The sequence below is a fragment of the Pectinophora gossypiella genome, chromosome 16 (genome assembly GCF_024362695.1).
Source record: "Pectinophora gossypiella chromosome 16, ilPecGoss1.1, whole genome shotgun sequence".
Taxonomy (NCBI): domain Eukaryota; kingdom Metazoa; phylum Arthropoda; class Insecta; order Lepidoptera; family Gelechiidae; genus Pectinophora; species Pectinophora gossypiella.
The window spans coordinates 1,386,946-1,409,551 of record NC_065419.1 but is presented as its reverse complement, the minus strand read 5'-3'; the positions used below and the strand labels follow the sequence as shown (position 1 = coordinate 1,409,551).

Sequence of the window (22,606 nt, the reverse complement as noted above, 5' to 3'; positions counted from 1 at the left end):
CGAACAGTCTTCTTCAATCGTGTAGGTTGTGACGTCATTAACTGACCCACGTGACCTGAAGGGCTAAAATGCGCAACGTGATAAAATTTAGTCACGGTAATTTTGTCAATTCTGACGATATATAATTATGTGAAGTGTGTAGTGAAGAGTTTAGATACTAAACACCTTTTTTTTACGTTGGGAAATGCGTTACGCATACCATGTGTACCATGTGTGTGTGTGTGTGTGTGTTATGTGGGACTCCCCGGGTGTCGCCACCCGGTATACCCACTAAAACCTCACCGCTCACCTCTGTCTACCCCTCTGGGGACACAGCTAGGCCACAGGTGTGATGCTATATTATTGTTTCAACTTCATCATCATCTTCCCAACATTATGAATCAATCAATCATTTATTTACTTACAGGAAACATGGTGGTAAAGTTCACAATATTACATTTAGGTACAGCATGTCATATTTACTGCTTTTATATATGTATATTTATAGATTTTCTATTTTCCTTTTTTTTTGTGTCTTGAATGTACTCCGAGGTTATTCTTATATCCTTTTTTTTTTGTTTTTTTTTCTATTTTTTTTTTAAGGAAGAATTGTTAATGGTTCTGTTTTTATAATGAAGTGTCATCGTCTGAATCTCTTGAGTTGCTTATTATTAGGTATTTTGTGTGTACTATTTATATAAGTAGGTATATATGCTAGGTTATGTATATAGGTTAGGTATCTACGAATAAATAATAAGTTAGGTATATATTATATTTGTATGTTATATATTTATTTGCATGTATTTGTTGTTAAGTTGTATGCATAGTTTGTACCCGCAATCTTTCAATTTATTTATTTTTTTACCTTTTTCCTCACCTTATGGTTGTCTGAAAGGAATCGCTTTAAGCGATAAGGCCGCCATTTGCCATGTACTTAGTTAAGAGACTTTTTGTAATTATTTATTTTTATTTTGGTGCAATAAAGTGTATTTGTATTGTATTGTATTGTATTGTCCCGTTAATCCCGTTTTTCACAGGGTCCGCTTACCTAACCTGAAGATATAACAGGTCCGGTATTTTAGAGGACCGACTGCCTGTCTGACATCCCAATCCGCGAAAGGAAAACCAACTCAATACACTTACCACCGATAATGATTTTCTCGGGAATGTGGGTTTCCACATTCTATTCTCACGATGTTTTTTTTCACCGCTGAGTACGTGATAATCATTTATAATCCAAACATGAATTGGAAAACAAATTCTACAATCATTGGCCTGCGACCTCACAAAGTGAGAGGGAATTCTACCAACAGGGCTACCACGGCTCCTATGCATGTTATTGTTTTCAATTAAGTAGCAAAAATAAACCTCCAAATAACACAATGGTGCTAATTCCTGTAAATACCATCTAATTTTATTTTAAGTTATATCTGTCATTTTCTTATCCGCCGAAAAGGAAAGGAACGGGTAATCGACAAGCATAAAATTTATGGAACACACGTCAATTTTAAGCACAAATCTAAACCAACCGTCTAAAAATTTTACATCCGTCAATAACCCGACACAGTTAAGTAGACAGCACGTCAAACGGATTGCATACCAGCGACGTACCTTTTGATTCGGCCGGGTTATTCATTCATTTACTCATTCTTCCTAAAATTAAGAGCTGTGAATCATCCGTCCATTTCCTTTTCGACGGATATGAAAATAACGGATATAACTTAAAATAAAATTAGGCGGTGTCTGCAGGAATCGGGGCCAATAAGTACTTATAAATAATTCACTAACTTATTGTACCAAACACAATTCCCTCGTACTATTGTTCGTTGCAAAAAGTGCTGCAACCCGGAAAAAAATTAAGGCTGACTCTTGGGGCAAAACACTCGAAATAAAAACTGGCATGAAAGTTTTTCAACATTTCCCCGTTACCCTTATAATATTCATGAGATAATTTTTTGTACCTTTTCAGTCGTTCTCTCCACATAAACCTTGCTAACAGAACAGTTTTTCTATTTTTCGCAGCGGGAAAATGTGTCAGATGGTGGTAAAGTAACAGCCGTGGTCTAGTGGTTAGAGCGTTAGCCTCTGGAGGTCCGGGTTCGATTCCCGACGGAGACATTGTCGAAATCACTTTGAAACACTGTTCTTTGTTTGGTTCTGTATTGTAAACTGAATCACCTGATTGTCCGAAAAGTAAGATGGTTCCGTGCTTCGCAGGGTTAAGCCGTTGATCCCGGGAAACACCTCCACTACCCCGCAGTGGAGCAGCGTGATGGAATATGCTCCATACTCTCTTCGGTTGTTTGAGGGAAGGCTTGTGCTCAGGAGTGAGACATACTATGGGTAAAGTATACTTAATAAAACTAAGGAAGGCAACTTGCGTCATCAGATTCTTCCGACTACTCGCTATCAGAATCCTTATCCTGACAGCGAGTAGTAAGTCCCTCGACTTTCCTAGCTACGTTCCCCAAAACATAAACCGACGGAGCTGTCCATTGTTGCCTTTGTTTAACCTTCTAATTTCATGGGTAACATATGCATCTTTTATCTTTGTTTTTGGGTATAAATGATGACCCTTTTTACACTCAGGCACAACACAGCAACACACCCATTATTATTCTAAACAAAATAAAGCATAGCAACATAACGCTATACATTATCTGATCCAAATATCAAGCAATATTTTTTTTATATAATATAATATGCTTCTGCCATTACTTTATATTTTTGAATAATTATACAGCCGAGTAATAATAAAATAGGTAACTGTCACGTTAAATCTGCACAGCGCCATCTATATATTTTTTGGAAACCGTAGCCTTGGAAAGTCCCTGTTTATAATGGTCAATCAATTTCAGTGTAGGTTTTTTTACGTGTAACTAGGAAACATTATTTTCCAGCATAAGCATAGAAGCAACGCCTACAATAGAAAACAAAATTGACTACTACCATGTTTTTATTAACGTCTAAGATGTGTTATAGGCATATTCTTGCCTTTGTATTTTTCGTGAATAGTTTCGAGACAAAAACATCTTTATAAAATCCGGTAAACAAAACGAGGTCGCAAAAAACAGATTAGAGCCGCCTTCTGCATAATTTTCCAATTTTTTCCTCTTTTTCTTCTCACCTATTGTTTTAATAAAACATAAATTACGACTGATTACTTCATTCAGTTCATTGGTAGATTATTATTACCAAAAAGAAATAATTTTATTCTGTTCAAAAACTATTTCAATAGGTGCTCGTTAAAAAATATGTATTCTTTTGAACAAAAAAGCACTTCTCCAAAGAGGTTTTGAGTTTATTTTTAGAAACAAAACGAATTCGAACACGTGGCGGCAAACAAAAACGCGGCAACTTAATTTGTGCAATGATTGTGTTTGAGCCAAATGCGTGCCATGTGGTCATTCCCGGTCATACATTCCGCTAACTTCGTATTATATCTCTGTTACGTCTCTCTCACACCCGTTGCTTTCCTATTCAAGTTTATTCGTCTCTTTCACTCGCACGTTAGAAGGCGTCAGTCCGCGTCAAGACCTCGCGAGTGGAGGTTGTGTTGGTTCGCGTTATTTTCACATCGAAACTTTCGTGGAAAACGGTCTAATTACTTTTATCGTGATTTCGCAAGTTTTGTGGTTTTTGTCAGTGATACTTTTTGTGAATACATATTGAAGTTGATTTGTGTGGAACCAGAATATATAGTGTTGTTTTTGGAATGTTATGGTCACAGGTAGTGCCGTTTTGAAGTGAGCGGATTCTTTACGGTTTGTACTTTTTTTTCTTATCTTTTGCTTAATATTGCGCGCGTTTTGACGTGGCTCGCGTCGATAGATTTTTTCTTATCGTTATCGCAAATTTTACACTCCTCCTTTTAGTTTTTACACACGAGAACTTTTTTGTCCGCTCACCTGGCGTGGTTGAAATTGAGGGCACAATTTTTGCTAACGTCGCGGTTTGCAGATTCAAGTTTATTCGTACCTGCTCGAATACCTACTGATATTATCTGTTTTATGAGATAAATAATCTTGTTACTTCGCAAATTCCTTCATGTTCTAGGTAGGTAGGTATTTTACAACAAGAAAGATACATTTGACAATTCCTGTTTAAAAAAAAATTGCAAACACTATTCCTACTATACCTACCTATTCTTCTAAATTTATAATAGGTACCTAGTAGGTAGGTACCTACAATATTTACAGCGTTGACTTTGAAGTAGGTACGTAGTTTAATCAAACACTAATAACTTCAATTTAAGGTTTGAAGTTTTTTGTAAACAAACAAATATTGTTTACAACGACCTTGTTTTTTGTAACAAAATAGCATCAAGATCACAAAAGGAAATAGGTAAATACCCGCATAGTCAATTTAATTTGTAGTGGTGGCGCACGCAAGGTTCTCAACAATCAATTCTAATTTCCAAGTAGGTAGGTAGGTACCAACCAACACTTGTGCAAATAATTGTCTGTTACAATAATATGTACCTACATGTGGAGCATGTTGGTAGTCAGCCATACCTATTACGTAGGTACTACAGTAGATAAGTACCTACCTACTATAGGTTTGTACCATTTGGGTAGCCTTAGGTAGGTAGGTATTTACCTGGTTTTCTCAGAGTTTACCCGTTATTTAATTTATACCTACCTATTTTATTTACCAAATTAGGTAGGTAGGTATGATCTATCCTTCGCAAACGTAGTAGGTAGGTAGGTACCTACCTACCTGATTTCATAATTATCAACGCAAATCTTAAAAGGCATAAGTATTACCTATTTTATCATTTTTCAGGTCAGGTTAATGACTAGGTACAAATACAAATAAATTTGGTAAGTTTTTTTTAAATCACATTACGGTGTGATTTTTGTTTCCATTCAGATAATGCACTCTCAATTTTTACACCGGGTTTTTCCAAAGAGGGTGCTTTGCTTAGTGCTTACATTTTCACTGAGACGACGATATTTTAAATACCTATAGGTACCTATTATAGCTAACTGAAATAAATCCGCTCAAGTAGAATTCACGTGAAAAGTGGTACCTAAGCCAAGATAGGAATTTCATAGGTAAGAAGTATCTACCTACTTATGTAGGTATTTCCAGTAAACGCACTAAGTCACATTCCTAAAGAAAACACTTTCGATAAGACAAAATTTATTAATATAATATGAATACCTATTAAACACATAACATAATATCACGCCTGTGTCCCCGAAGGGACAGGCAGACGTGTATAGAGACCCACTCCTTGCCAGCAAGGTTTAAGTCCCGTGTAATAGAGGTCGAACCTATTGTCGTTGACCCGACACAATTCCTGGAATCCACGTGGTATCAAACTATGATCCAAACATGAATTCAAATAAGTCGAATTCAGTGGTCTAAAGCCCGAGCTGGGAATCGAACCCGAGAAGCTACGATGTAAGGCACGCGATCTCCGTATAGGGATATCACGCTATTTCATACAGGAATGTAATATGTGATTACGTGATATTTCACATCATCATCATCATCACCAGCCCATTAACGTCCCCACTGCTGGGGCACGGGCCTTCCCTATGGATGGATAGGGAGATCGGGCCTTAAACCACCACGCGGGCTCAGTGCGGATTGGTGGTTATTAACGACTGCTAATGCAGCCGGGACCAACGACTTAACGTGCCTTCCGAAGCACGGAGGAGCTCGAGATGAAAACTTTTTTTTTCTGTGGTCACCCATCCTATGACCGGCCTTTGCGAAAGTCGCTTAACTTCAACAATCGCAGACCGAGCGCGTTAACCGCTGCGCCACCGAGCTCCTCATATTTCACATACCTACAACTATTAAATGCCTAGCTGTTACCCGTCACTACATCCAGATGGAAAACCCCTTTGGACTCACCCTGGAAGATATCCAAAAACATTCACGTAAATCGGCGTTTCCATTCACCCTGATTGCAAGACAAATCAGGTAGATGACTGACTGAGATGGTCAACGATAAAACAAATGCCAATCTAGAAGCCAGTTCTTTTTTTGCTTATAAACGTATTTGAATTAAGAATTACGTAGGTATATTTGACTGAGGACGTTACTACTTAAACATGACAAAAACAAAATGATATCTAAAGACATTTATTTATCGGAATATACACGAAGCTATAAAATTGAAGGACGTTACCTGAAGACTGAAGACATTTTCTGGGTGCTCCTCCAAAAAAGATTAAGATGACCAAAGACTAACTAGGCTGAATGAGCTAAGTTCCTTTACCTGCCCGAATGAGCAAATTAAAAAAAGCTATATTTGAACACGCTTATTGATGACGTCATACCAACCTCAAATCCGTGCAAATCTATAGAAATGTATCGTTTTGACGTGTCGCATAAAGTTCCTATGTCATTCGAATAATCTGCCAATTAATTATGAAATATCACCAGCTTGAAAGAAAAATAACTAAATATTAGACGTAAATTACCAATCTTACTGCAGACTAACCATGAAATATCATGACGATCCATTTTTTATTACCCCTGTGCTTGCTCATGTACGACCGACGATAAAAAAAAACTAAAATGTCGCATAAAAAAGTGGAAAATAACGATTGGAGATAACATCTTTTGTTAGCTATTACGAAATAGATCTGTTGTTGAGAGGAGAAAATCAAGTTTTGAAATAAGAATTAGAAACGGTTACCAGATGTTCTAAAAGAGGTTCACAACAGGAATTTCTTCATGGATGCATTAACATCCTTTTATCGTAGACAAGCACAAATCAACGTCTAAAAGTGCGATAGACTTGAGCCTCCGTGGTCCAGTGGTTGAGCGTTGTGCTCACGATCCGGAGGTCCCGGGTTCGAATCCCGGTGGGGACAAATCACTTGTGATCCCTAGTTTGGTTAGGACATTACAGGCTGATCACCTGATTGTCCGAAAAGTAAAAAGATCCGTGCTTCGGAAGGCACGTTAAGCCGTTGGTCCCGGTTATTACTTACTGATGTAAGTACGTACGTAGTCGTTACATGAGTCATGTCAGGGGCCTATGGCGACTCAGTAATAACCCTGACGCCAGGGTTGATGGGGTTGGTAATTCACTTCACAATCCACACGATAAAAGAAGAAGATTAATTTTTGACAGAAAGGTTTTTTTATAATTTTGAAAACGACCCTGTTTTACAATACCTATTACAACTACGACAACAGCAGGTTACCATGGTATGGGCATGTAATGAGGAGGGATGAAACAAATATCACGACGAGGAAACTTATGTGGATGGATTGTGTGAAGGATATGTGTGTGAAAAGTGTCAGTACTGGGATGACGACTGACAGGAATGAATGGAAGAGGAATACATGTTGTGCCGACCACACCTATTATTTATTTATTTATTTTTATTTATTTATCATAGATACAATTTAATGCTACATTTTAAATAGTTAACATCGGAAAACCCTAAAAGGGTTTGTCCCGACATTAATCCCACATATTATTATACTAGTACATCATATACTAAAGATAAGTACACTCAAATTGCGACACCCAACGAAGTTGCTTGCGCAGCATAGACTGCTTGTTTTTACAAACACATGTTTATAGCGATATACCAAAGCGGCAATCTACACCGCAACGAACTATACCTCCGCTGGATATCACAATATCTTTACAAACATGGTAGGCAAGTACAAGGCAAGTACCTAGAGTGGGATAAGGGCAGGAGGATAAAAAAAATAATAATAATAATAAAAAAGTTTCATTTACAACAGAGGATGAGGATGATGACTTACATCAAATCAAATCAAATATACTTTATTGCACACAACATACAAAACAAATTAACACAGATGATGATAGAGACACACAGGTACAGATACTTACATCTGCAACAACACTCTTTAGTTGACTTACAACTTTACTTTATTATATTGGTGTAACATTTAATTGAAATGCTCAAGTCCATACTCAGCCTAAGGAGGTGCAAGGTATGAATCGAATTAACGGCGAAAAATAATGTAAGTCGCAGACAACTGATACAAATTATTAGTGACAATGATGACAGACGCGACGGAAACACGTTGACACTCAACTGAGATTTGAACAGTCCGAAAGTATTACAGTGTCAAGATTCATCCGTCCAACTAAACACAAAGTATAAATTCTAAGAACTGCACTTGAAGACGCATGTGACAGATTCAACGAATAAATACTTGAACTAAATAGAATCGTTAGTTTATCTTCGTCTCTTGCTACAATACAAAGTTGCTTTTACCTACACCACAGTTGAGTATATTTTACAGTTCAAAGATGCAATAATTCATTTAACCACAAGTTTGCGGTTATTCCATTAGTTACATCTAGCATTTAATTGCATATTGACGCAAGACGATTCAAGTACATTAACCAGCTAAAGTATATTCTTTAAAAAAACTGCCGAAAATATAACTCACACCCGTAATCCCTAACGGGGTAGGCACAGTCACAATTAATAAACAAAAATCCTATTCTATTCTATTAGTAATATCGAGCTTACGGCATCGTATGACAGTGGCTGCAAGTTGCCTTTGAATACTTGTGGCTCTGCCCACCCCATTAGGGATCAAGGGTGTGGGTGTATGTATGTATTAGTAATATACACCCACTTCTCGCCTAATAAGGTAATAGGCCTATTGTAGATAACTGGACACAAATTCTGAAAACGTGTTGTGATATAAATTATCTACGATCCAAACATGAATTCAATAATTCTGTGGTTTAGACTTTAAAGCATTCACAGATTTCCATTCAAAATATTAGTAGCTTATTTATGAAAAAAAAAAGAAACAAAATAGTAACAACTAAGAATTCACAAGAGAAACGCAGTGTGGTCGGATACCCACTGGTCATTGTTCACTTTCCGCCATTTTTATTCAAACAAAGCAGTTTCTAAGAATGCAAGGTCTTGCCACTGATGCATTCCAAGTTTTCTAAGAGCCTGTTCGTCCATTCGTCTCTCACTTTCTTATTATTAAATGAGTTTCCTCTGTTTCTGTCGCAAATATTTAAGTCAAATGTCATGTGCTGTGTGTGGTGTATACAGGGTGTTAGTGACATCGCATCGTAACGAAAACTTTGAGGTATGATCGAGACCATGATTCTGAGTAGGTATCAAATAGAATTTTCCGTCGCTAAATTATGGAACTGAAAATAATTTAAAAAATACTCCATATTTTTTTTGAATTTTCCAACAGTAAATTCCACTAGATATCAAGTCAGAATCATGGTCTGAATCATCCCGCTTAGTATTTTTTACGCTTACATAACCTGAAGCTTTTTGACAGGTCCGTTTTTTCTTTCGTCTGACTTTCCAACCCGCGAAGGAAAATGTTGTTTAAAATCGCATCAACTTGTACCAATAATTTTTCAATCGCTGTTCCGTCACGGTTTTAAGGTTTAAGAAGTATGTAATTGGTAGATCGCACAGGGTTTCGTTAGTAAACAAGAGATCTTGGGTCTAATCGTTGGCCACCCCTGCACTATAGGCTAAAATACCTGTTATGATCTTCATGATATGGGCTATAAACTGTTACAAATAACACTAGTATTTCAGTTGTGCTAGTATACATTAATAGTTATCTGTATGTTTGTTCCAATTATTCCTGCATTAATATAATAATTGAATGTACAAATACCTAGTTATATAAATTGTTATACTTATTGTAAATTATTTTAACTTCAATTACTCGTATTAGTAACTCGCTTTGTAAACGTATCCTCTCGTTTGACGTGAGATGTCAACTGTCAACTCGAGGATTCGCACTAGTCTGTGGTTAGCGCCAAAACGTACGGTTTTGTTACTGATAATGTTAAAATTATATTTCTATTTAATAAAAGATTTACTTGTTATATACTAACATAAAGTTATTATTTACACGACAAATCCCTTCCCTGAGTTGTAGTCCAACAATTCAGAAGTGGGATCAGCACCGGTTTTGAAACATCGGTGTATTCTCGCCCACAAAAAGAGTGTAAGTAATGTGCAAATAGTACTGTAAACATCTCTGTACTGTTATGTATTTCTACCAACTAATGGTAGTAGTGGTAAAATAGTGCAGAGTGACTATTCTTGTAAAGAGTACATGTATGTAACACTTATAGGTTATAAAAAAAAAGAAAATATGTTAATAGTTATTAGGTTTTCCATTATTTTTTTTCTTTTCCTTTTAACTTAAAAACCTAAATAATTACATAATTGTGTATGAAAGTGATACATGGAAAATATAACAATGTTATACTAAAAGACTATTTATATTTATGTACATTTGGCTACGTGTTTATTTGACTATATGCACCTATCTTTAAATGGAAAAAAATAATACTAAGAGTGTGTTGTTAATACAATATTTTCTTTCGAGGAACAATGTTGATGAGTCACGGTGAAAGTTCTGACCTGGCTGGTATGCCCGATCATCCATGGGTGCCAATGATGGATTCTGGACACGGGATGCCTACAGTGAAAGTGCTCACCCCGCTGTCATGTCACAGAGATAGTCTAACCCCAGCGGAAAGAGATGGGTGCTGCAACTATGGTCAGCATAGTGCGTTGACAACCCCGTTCAAGAGCAAGGTATTTTGACACTCCACGAGAGCAGCGGAGACAGATCCAGATATGGCAAGTTACACAGCTTCTTAACTGACCTCAAATTCATTAATGAAAGAAAGACTATTGCAAAGACCAAACAGACCGAACAAGTTGACTAAGTTACAGACTTTTGAGCTTCTATTGAATGGCATTGCACTATACTTCTTGGATTGTGTATTACATTTAGGCAGTTTGTATACTTAAGTTTTAAAATATATAATTTTATGTTACTTACTCTAGCAAGTTAATTTAAGTAGACTTATGCTATCATGGTTTATCTTATGATATTACACTTCAGTCACACATAAAGATGCACCAGTAAATAAAATACTTACCTATTTTCATACATTAGTAGACTGAATGAAATACATTTACTGTTGATTCCAAATATATAATAATTAGGTTATATTCTATATGCTAAATCAGGCTTCTAGCATTAATATGTGTGATAAATAATATTCAAAACATTCAACAAGAAAAAAAAACTAGACTGAATAAATTTAAATTAAGACTAATATTTAAAATAAGATTAAGACATAATTATGTGTATAATATATCAAAAGCCATTCATCATATTCATTTTTATTGGGAAAAAAAAATAGTTTTTACAAGTACTTCAGATTTATTATTATAGAGGGTTTAGTTTTCAAAGTAGGTACTTTACTTACATGAAGGCTGTTAATAAAATAATAATAATAATAATTTAATTCTTGAACTTTCATAACATTCATGATAAAAATAATGTACACCCACCTTATTTTTTTGCGCTATTGAAGTTATTCTCATGGTTCATTTTATTATTGACTTTTCTCATAGGTTATTTGAATTTTGTCACCAAATTATTTATTGTGTTATGATGGTACTTTAACCAGTTGAAGGAAAAATGTCAGGCACATTATAATAAAAGAAAATAATAATAGAAGGTTTGTTGAGACTTTTAGTTAGTATGTGTCTACCAATACAACCTTTGTGGTGACTAGTTACTAACTTATACATAGTACAAGTATCAGGATACCTAGACAAAAGTATATCTTTAAGTACAGGCTAATCTCGAGAACTTTCGAATAAATTTGTGCGTGGCACTTGTCATAGTCTTCACGTCTGCTAGAAAGCTACCACCAGTAATATAGAAACAAAATGTGCCTAGGGGAAGCCAGGTAGAGTGGCTAGTAGTTTATAATAAATGACGCGAAGTAAGAGTGTCTTGTAAATAATCAAAATGTTGTTTCAACTTGAATTTTCTGGATTATTCACAATCATAGTGACGTAAACCTAATTAAAAGAATCTCAGCTTCTTATAATTACAGTTAAGTAACATCAACATGTATGATGTGGTTACTACCGGTATATACTTCAATTAATGCGACTACTGTTAGTTTATTATTCGTAATAACGTACCTAACGATATCCCGATACTATCGAGTTAGTGTAATTCCATGATCTCTGTCTACCCCAATGTGGCCTTACGTATTCTACGTTATAAAGCGATCTAATCTCTTTGATTAAACGCCTGTTGTAGGTCTTATGATTATCGATTTCTGCTACTTCTTCTTATATTGTATGGGTTGTGAGGTGAATTACCAACCTCATCAACCCTGGTGTTAGGGTTATTATTGGGCCGTCAAGGGCCCCTGACATGACTCATGTAACGACTGCTTACTTACATGTATAAGCAGTAACTGGGACCAACTGTTTATCTTGCTTTCCGACAATTGGGTGGTTAGCCTGTGGCGTCCTAACTAAACTAGAGGTCACTAAGTGGGTTTTGTGATGTGGCCCCACAGGGATTCGAACCCGGGACCAACCTCAACCTCTGGATCATGGAGGCTGATTTCTGCTTATTATCAATGTTCTCTATTTTGCTAGTACTTAAAAACACTAATATACCTATCTTAAACGTCGTATGTAATACTGTCCACTGCAAGTTAGTTATGAGGCGGTATACCAAAAATTTAAGACTTATAAATATAATATGTTATCTAGCCGTCAGACCAATAATTTTAATGTGATCGAAAGGTTTGATGTTATAAATTGCTGTTAAATACCTAAGGAATATTATCCAAATAAGTACTTAAGTTTGAGGGCATTTTAGTGATTCAAAAACGAACTCGTAATAATTATAAAAAAAGCTATTAGAATGTATGGTAAACCTGGAATACAACAATATATGGATACAATACAATTACTCGTTATTGGACCAAACAAGACTTATCAATACGCGGCAATAGGCGAACTTATCGATATAATAATATTAATTACATACTTATATGTGTATAAATCGTAAATGATGATATTAGTCGATTAAGTTTAAAGTAATACCTATCACGTAATTATTTCAATATGCGACAGAAGAATATGTGTAGGTACCTAGTATTATATTTATTTGTATGTTTCATAAACATAACTGGCGAAAAGTGGGTGTTTGCATACTATACACCTCTGCTCACCCTTTCGGGGCTGCAGTCGTGATGCTCTGTTATGTGTGTTATTCATTGTAACTCTAATTTTAAATTCAGTTTTGAAAGGTTAGTTAGGCATTACATTATTTATCAGGGATTCCCAATATTTGTATTATTACAGTTATTACAACCATAATTATTAGGATACAATTATTTACACTTGTTTTATCCAATTACAATGACAGCTACTTATCGACCACTACTTTCGGATGGCGATATAATTCACCACTTACCATTATTAATTAGACCAGAGCTTTGTTCGAATGAGACTCGGTTAGACGCGTGTACTTGGTTCATCATACGACGGCTCCCAACTAGTTGGGAATATAATCTTAATTCAGTTCTCTTTTATTTTAGTTGTATAGTGGAATAATAGACAAACATAATATAATATGCTTACGACAGCGATTATTCGAGTAGGTTCCGTGAAACCTACAGATTTCACAGAAAAGCCAAAAGGGGTACCCATAATTATTTGTTTTGGCTGCCATTAAATACTATAGTTCAGTATTGGATGCCACACCAGATATATATGTCATGTGCGTATGCAAGTGTCAGAAAAAGGTGTGAAAGTGGAACAAATTCAGTATCTCTAGGTATTCACATTTAAAGTTGAATAACATGTTTCTTTTGATTAAAATGTGCTCCTAATTAAATTATAGTGTTAGTGTATTATAGTATTCTGTAGTTTTTATTTAAATCGAAGTGATTAGTTTTGTAATCATTTAATGTGGGGTTCCGTTAAAAGGGAAAGTTGTTCCGAACCCTACAAGATGTTGAAAATAAACACAAGTAAGAAAGAAGACTTACAGTCATCTTAGTAATTACAGAAACATAAAAGAAGTACATTATGTAATTAATATTTGTTATTTATTTGATGATAATATTTATCTATTTAATTATCCGATATTTTGTTTCGGAAGAGGCAAAAATTAATTTATTGAAAATTATTAAAGCATACTTTATAGTATACCTACTCAAGTATACTCTTACTAATTACATGGGAACCGATTACGGTTTATACTAATTTATAATAGATAATATACTTAATACCCTGATTCTATTCAGTAAAGAACCTGCAAATATAGAAATCGTTAACAGATAATTTGAAAGACTGACCAATTTTAAGGGTCAACAGATAATTTTACAGACTGACCAATTTTAAGGGTCAATAGATAATGTGACAGACTAAGCAATTTCAAGGGTCAACAGATAATTTTACAGACTGACCAATTTTAAGGATCAACAGATAATTTTACAGACTGACCAATTTTAAGGGTCAACAGATAATTTTACAGACTGACCAATTTTAAGGGTCAACAGATAATTTGTCAGACTGACCAATTTTAAGGGTCAACAGATAATTTGACAGACTGACCAATGTCAAGGGTCAACAGATAATTTGACAGACTGACCAATTTTAAGGGTCAACAGGTAATTTCACCAACAGACCAATTTTAAAGGAAAACCAGGGAAAAATAATAATAATAATAATAATAACCAAAAGTCCGGGACTCCGTAGGCCCGAGATATGGAAACGAAATATAAATAATAAGAATAATTTGATGGTACTGACCTATTTCAATGGTCAACAGGTACCAATGCAATGCCATGATTTAACTGACAAATTGACGAGTAAGACAGGACTGGTCTATGCAATGAGACAATAAATATAATAAGTGGTAGCAGTATAAATTATAAACTGTTTATTATTAGAATCAGAATGATTACCAGCGATTATCCCTCGGTACTTGTCAACTTCAAGGACATGTATAGGATCAGAATAGTCACCAGCGATTATCCTTCGGTACTTGTCAACTTCAAGGACGAGTATCAGGAACTGACTAATTTCAAGGGTCAGTAATAAGCTCAGGGTGATCACCAGCGATCATCCTTAGGTACTTGTCAATTTCAAGGACGAGTATCAGGAACTGACTAATTTCAAGGGTCAGTAATAAGCTCAGGGTGATCACCAGCGATCATCCTTAGGTACTTGTCAATTTCAAGGACGAGTATCAGGAACTGACTAATTTCAAGGGTCACTAACAAGGACGTGTATTAGGAACTGACTAATTTCAAGGGTCAGTAATAAGCTCAGGGTGATCACCAGCGATCATTCTTAGGTACTTGTCAATTTCAAGGACGTGTATTAGGAACTGACTAATTTCAAGGGTCAGTAATAAGCTCAGGGTGATCACCAGCGACCATTCTTAGGTACTTGTCAATTTCAAGGACGAGTATTAAGAACTGACTAATTTCAAGGGTCAGTAATAAGCTCAGGGTGATCATCAGCGATCATCCTTAGATACTTGTCAATTTCAAGGACGAGTATTAGGAACTGACTAATTTAAGGGTCTGTAATAGGCTGTCAACTGTCAACTCGAGGATTCGCACTAGTCTGTGGTTAGCGCCAAAACGTACGGCTTTGTTACTGATAATGTTAAAATTATATTTCTATTTAATAAAAGACTTACTTGTTATATACTAACATAAAGTTATTATTTACACGACAAATCCCTTCCCTAAGTTGTAGTCCAACATACCTATGATGTAAATACTTTCGATAAGAAGGTATCTGTCTCCGGAAATGATCGCTCCCTCTTTCTATTTCCTTTTCGATCATATCATCTGTTACACTTGTATCTATTATTGTTATACTTTTTGCAAATACATAAAATATACAATTATTATGCTAGCTTTCTGTCCGCGGCTCCGTTCGCGTGAATTACGGCTCACCCCGGACACTTCATACAAACAACTTCATTTACACAGACACTACACATTGACATTATCGTACACGCGCATCTGTGTGTGTAACGCCTGACACCAACCTAGCTAAACCTAGCTCAGACGCTGCTGTTGGGAAGCGGAGAGTTGTCGTTCTATATGTAGTATTATTCCTTATTTTATGATTACGGTTATCGCGTGCGACAAGTTTATTCCACCCTTAAACAATATAAAAATGCAATATTGTTCACAATAAAAAAAACCATCAACATTTATGGCAACTAGAAGAGAACAGCAATTATCAGAAACAACAGAATAGACAAACAAAGGCAAAAATATGAAATAATTCAAGTTACAAGTTACGCTATACAAAGGAAAAGGTCGTTTTATAAAAATATGAAGTTATTGAAGGCAAAGGAATAATTAATAATCATGTTAGTGCTTTTATCATGGAAAAGCTTGGAGAAGCAGGAATTAGCACGCACTTTATAAACACTCTAAACGAAAGAGAACAGCTAGTCAAAAAACTCAAGATAATACCTCTTGAGATAGTGGTTAGAAACATTATATTTATATTTGTGGGTAATAGTAAGTTTTGAATCTGAGAGTGTACTTGAAAGTCCATACCGCCGAAAAGGAAAGGGACGGGTAATCGACAAGCATAAAATTTATGGAACACACGTCAATTTTAAGCACAAATCTAAAACAACCGTCTAAAAATTCGCCCGGGTTATTCATTTATTTACTCATTCTTCCTAAAATTAAGAGCTGTCAATCACCCGTCCCTTTCCTTTTCGGCGGATAAGAAAATGACAGGTATAACTTAAAGTAAATAAGTAAACTTTTAGATAAAATAGTTTCTTTTTCAACTTACTAAATAAACTTCTCCCATCATTGCTGTGTAACAAATCATATACAAAGCTATGGTCTACTTACAAGCAGTGCCTTCTGTTGATGAGATGCTTTTTCTATCTTTAACTCATCTATACTACAGCTTGGCAAGCTTGAATAGCACAAGGAATCTTTTTGTTCTTGCGTTTTTTTTGCCAAGGCCTTATTTCTATAAAGTAGGGGTTGAAAATAATCATGGCCTCCATTTACCATATGTAAGACACTATTGTGACTATAATCTATCTTACCTGCTTTTGATCCTGAGCTATCTATTAATTGATGCAAGAACGGATCTTGTTGTTTATCAATAGTGTGCAATGGGTTACTTTCTGCAACATGCAATTTCACACTATACTTATCACAAAGTACTCTGCCCTCGATATCGGAACGTCCCTGAAATTCATTCTTTCCAATGCTATTGATATATTGGTTACACGTAATTCCACGATTTACGAACTCACCTTCAACCTCATCAAAGTCATTGCCAATTTTACTTATAAACCACTCTGGAGGTTTGTCTTGCGCAAATCTCTTACACTCATTCCTTAACTGCTCTGCAGTAACTTTGATTCCCTTCTGTTGTTCCAGACTTTGCCTGAATGAATCAAAAAAACAGCTTCCATTATTGACTGCGTGCCCTAAATAGAAGTCATCAGGTATGTTTGACTTTTGCTCTTTATCACCTTGTTTTTCTGCCTTTTCAATAATTTCTTCCTCTAAACCAAAAATCTTACTCCAGTTGTATTTACCTTCTAACCCCATTTTTTTACTTTCTTTTTCTGCTGCTTTAGCTAAGTCTGTTTTAGAAATATACCCTTTTTCTTCATAGAACCTAGATAAAATTTTAAAGATATCTATCAGGTAAGTTTTTACGTCAAAATTCTTCTCCTTTTTCACAATATTAGACTCAATATTGCGTAAATCTTGTAATAACTTATGCCTTCTAGCAACTTCCTCCATAGAATCCTTTCTTAACTCTTCACGTTCTGTCCATTTGTTGTTAGACTCGCTTATTACTTCAGGATGTATTAATTTTCCAGACCTTTCAGAATATCCCTGTTCAATAGCATAGTAGATATCATAATCACCAAGTGCACAATCGTCGACAAATTCTTCTTCATGACCTTTGAATTTTTCCAATACTTCATCTTTATTACTCACTTTTACTATAATTTTGCTTTTATCTTGTACGTCAGGATACAGTCTAACGTCTATATTCCCCAAACTGGTATAGAAAGTTAATACTATATCACTGCCTTCTGCAAGATCTGTGTAATTCCTTTTCTAAAATTTTTTTCAGATCTTCAACACCTGGACCATAAGGATTATCCCAATCTTCATCAGAATCTGTAGCTTTAACCGTTTAACGTAGTTGGTCTCTTAACTTTTTTTGGTTGTCAGTTAAAAAACACTCCATAATATTGTTGCTATCAATTGCAATTTGCAGTGGGGTTTTTCCATTGTTATTTTTATGTTTAAATCAGCTCCTTTGCTTATGAGTAAATTCTAGAAAGTTATTCATCCATGCAATGGGCTAATACGGCTAGTTTTAGCGTATAATGAAATCATCATATAAATAAGTTCGTATGTATCACTTGGTAGCCCAACGCACCCCAAAACAAAAAGTTCTCACGGTTATTATTAATTAAACAAAAGCGACCATATTATTAATTTAATGACAAAAATATTGTAATAATGTTATTAGTTATAAAAAGATAACTTTACTTTGATGATTTTTTCAACTATCATGTGAATAGTGTAGTATAGTGAGTCAATATGTTAGCAGGGAATAAAGAGTCCGGTAAATCACCTAATAGTAAGAGCACTCTAGAAAAGTCAGATTTTGTTACTAGAGAACCTATTTCCATTTTCAGTGCGATAAAAAATGCAAAGAATGAACAGGAAAAAAAGAAGCTTAATCAACTTTTAGAGACACTAAGGAAGAAATTGCCTGAGGGCTTTAAGATAGGAGCTGCTATAGGTGAAGGGGATTGTTTCTTTGATTCCATAGCTCAAGGATTGAACGAGCTAAAAGATAAAGGTTTGATTGCAGGTAGTAAAGGATTTAGTGTAAAGTCTTTGCGGAAAAATTGTAAGCAATATGCACAACAAATTAATCAATCAAAAAAAGGTTCATGGTTGGGTAGTGCTTTAAAAGGAGAAGGTGAAAAACTCTGTGAATATATTTCGCGTATTGAATTTACTGCTGAAGACATTGAAAATACAAGCTCTGATTCAGAAATAAAAATTCTTCAGTTGGAAAACGCTATATGGGGAAGACCTGAAGTTGAAGGAAAAATGATATGCGAAAAGTATGGCGTGAAAGTTAGGACTATAGAATTGAGAGATAAAGAGATAGATGGATTACATGTTACTAAAGGTAAGGTAGGTACAGGTAATAATATTATTTACATAGTGAATTACAAGAACCATTTTGTACCACTTCTTAGTAATATTGAAAAAGATATAAAGAGAAGCATAAAAGTTTCTAGAGAGGAAGCGTACGGTAATGTGGTAGGTTCAAATTCAAACAATATTTCTCAATCTTACATTTCTACACCATTACAAGATATTGAAAACTCCTCGCATAAACAAGGTAGTCATTCAAGGGGTCCAGGTAAGAGAAATCATAAAACAAGTAGAAAACGTGGGCGTTCTGTTATGGATAAAGATAATAAAGCACCAAAAAGGGCGCGCATGGATGTAAATGTTGCTAGTAATGAAGATTTAGAATCTCCTAGTGATTTACAAGATGAACCTAGACAGAATGAATTAGATAATACTCGTCAAACTAAGCAATACATTCCTCATCATTTGATAGGGCTTATGTACCGATTAGACTTGTCAGTGCTTTGCTCACTTAGAAAGTCTACGTATGAACATAAATATCCTTCATTGTCATTAGCGTTTGAAGATTCTGAAATTGATATGTTTAGTAATATTGTTCTTCGTTACGAAAAGAAGTCTATTCATATACGAATTGAAAATGTAGACGAAAATTATATAGATAATGATATTAGCTATGCTAAATTATTTACTAAAGAAAGACGAAGTTCTTCTATTAATAGTTACTTTGGTAGTTTTGTTAAACATCTAATCTCTAAATCAGATAGTTTATCAAATAATGTAGAATATCTTATTGTCTATACTAATTCAGGCTTGGATCTTACAGAAGAAAATGAATTAAAAAAAGGACAGTTGAGAAAATTTTATCCTTTTAAATTTGATAGCATAAATACAGAGGAATGTGACATTTTAAAAGACTTTTTGTTTACAAATGATACGCAAGGGAGTGGTTTTTATCAGTTTTCGCAGGATGATGCAACAAGAGAAGAACTTTTAGGACAATTAGAATTTTCTCCTGCTATGCGAAAAGCAATAAAAGGGAGAAAACTTTCTCAAGAGTTTGAAAAAGAAACAAAAAAAGCATTTTTAGATAAATTAGTACTTGCAGTTAATCAGCCTAATAGAGAAGAACTGAACAACATCGTTAAAAACGAAATAAAAAAAAATACTAAAGTTCAAGACGATTATATAGCATTACAAGAAAGAGTATTGTGTGATTTAACAGCTCCAGAAAAGGATAAAAAACTTAAGAATTATATATCTGGAGTTATATATGAATTCAATTTATTAATACTCTTCTTACATGAAATGTTCTTGAATAAAAACATGCTTTCCATAAGTTTTGAGGAAAAAAGCCATGATACATCTAATAATATTACTATTAATTATAAAGATAGAGTTACTTATGTAAAAGCTCATAATGCAGATGGTAATATTGGTTATGATCAGTTATTTCCCTCCAAAAGACAGGAAAGAAAGAATACGTTTTCTATTAATAAATATTTTACTCTTTTCGTTGAAAAATTAGAAAATGATAAGGATATAAAATATTTTATTATCTATACTGATGCAGATCTAGACATTACAGAAGAAAAAAAAATAAAAAAAGGGCATTCTAAAGATTCTTATCCCTTAAAATTTGATAGTATAGATATTCGAGAAAAAAGATATAAAATTTTAAGAAATTGTTCGTGTATAAATGGGAATGGTCTTTATCAATTTGTGCAAGAAGGAACAACAAGAGAGAAACTTTATAGTCTATTAAAGCTTCCACCTTCTTTGCAGAAAGAAGAAGAAAAAGGAAGACTCTCTGATGAGAATGTCATAGAAATAAAAGAGAAATTTTTAGATAAACTAATACTTGCAGTTAACCAACCTAATAGGGAAAATTTGAATATTGTTATTAGAAATGAGATAGGTAAGTCTGATATTCCATATAATTACGAGAAATTACATGAAGTAGCGTTACGTTGGTCAGAATCTCATGAATTTGGCCCTATTACGAAAGGAATAATGGAAAAGCTTTTGGAAGATATAAAAAAAAATAGATCTAGTTATCAAAAAAATCAAAATAAAAACATTGATGAAGAAATTAAATTTGCTAAAAGTATGGTTGGTAAAAAGGGAACACCTGCATTTAATCAGTTCTTAAGTTTTTTAATTAAAGGAGAAGGAAAAAAATATTTGAAAGTCATGAAAAAAGAAGGAATAAGCTTAACTAATGTCTCCAGTATCTTAGGCGGAGCGAGAGGTAAAGCTCCTACAGCATTTAAAGGCTTATATCGTCTATGGTTTGATAAAGAGGGAAACAAAACTCAATATTTAAAAACCCTAGAAAAAGAGGGAATAAATCTATCTAATATATCTAGTATTTTGAATAGAGCAAGAGGTAAAGCCCCCACAGCGTTTAAAGACTTATATGATCTGTGGTTTGATGAAGAAGGAAATAAAACTCAATATTTAAAAACTCTAGAAAGAAAAGGAGTAAATTTGGCTAGCACGTCTAGTATTTTAAGTGGAGCAAGATCTAAAGCTTCTACGGCATTTAAAGACTTATATGATCTATGGTTTGATAAAAATGGGAATGAAACTCAATATTTAAAAACTCTAGGAGAAGAAAAAATAAATTTAACTAATATGTCCAGTATTTTAAGTGGGGCTGGGGCTAATGCTGCAACAGCATTTAAAGGCTTGTATGATCTGTGGTTTGATGAAGATGGGAATAAAACTCAATATTTAAAAACTCTAGGAGAAGAAAAAATAAATTTAACTAATATGTCCAGTATTTTAAGTGGGGCTGGGGCTAATGCTGCAACAGCATTTAAAGGCTTATATGATCTGTGGTTTGATGAAGATGGGGATAAAACTCAATATCTGAAAACTCTAGAAGAGGAAGGAATTGATCTAACTAATATGTCCAGTATTTTGCATGGAGTAGGAGCTAATGCTACAAAAGCATTTAAAGGCTTATATGATCTGTGGTTTGATGAAGGTGGAAATAAAACTCAATATCTAAAAACTCTAGAAGAGGAAGGAATAGATCTAACTAATATGTCCAGTATTTTGCATGGAGTAGGAGCTAATGCTACAAAAGCATTTAAAGGCTTATATGATCTGTGGTTTGATGAAGATGGGAATAAAACTCAATATCTGAAAACTCTAGAAGAAGAAGGAATAAGTCTAACTAATATGTCCAATATCTTGCATGGAGTAGGAACTAATGCTGCAACAGCTTTTAAAAACTTATATAATCTATGGTTTGACGTGAAAGGAAATAAAACTCAACATCTGAAAATTCTGGAAGAAAAAGGAATAGATCTAACTAATATGTCTAGTATTTTAGGTGGATCAGGAACTAATATTGCAACAGCTTTCAAAGACTTATATGACCTTTGGCTTGATGAAGAAGGAAATAAAACTCAATGTTTAAAAACTCTAGACAAAGAAGGAGTAAGTCTAACTAATATGTCCAGTATTTTAGGCGGAGCAGGAGCTAATGCTGCAACAGCTTTTAAAAATCTATATTACCTATGGTTTGGTGAAGAAGGAAATAAAACTCAATATTTAAAAACCTTAGAGAAAGAGGGAATAAATCTAGCTAATATATCCAGTATTTTGCATGGAGTA

The 22,606-nt window shown here is 34.5% G+C and overlaps 1 protein-coding gene and 1 long non-coding RNA gene across 4 annotated transcripts in view; both read left to right on the top strand.

Moving 5' to 3' along the window:
- LOC126373959 (uncharacterized) overlaps window positions 1-22,606 on the top strand; it is a 650,308-nt gene that overhangs the window by 400,470 nt on the left and 227,232 nt on the right. Inside the window, exons 1-2 of one of the 3 annotated variants that reach the window (XM_050020361.1) lie at window positions 3,495-3,743; window positions 17,222-17,289. The gene's annotated coding sequence lies outside the window, so the exon portion shown is untranslated. Of the gene's footprint in view, window positions 1-3,494; window positions 3,744-17,221; window positions 17,290-22,606 lie in introns of those variants that run through there. The other 2 variants (XM_050020362.1, XM_050020363.1) reach the window with 2 other exon arrangements.
- Window positions 1-22,606, top strand: part of LOC126374058 (uncharacterized) — a 310,332-nt gene that overhangs the window by 60,494 nt on the left and 227,232 nt on the right. The window lies entirely within an intron of this gene.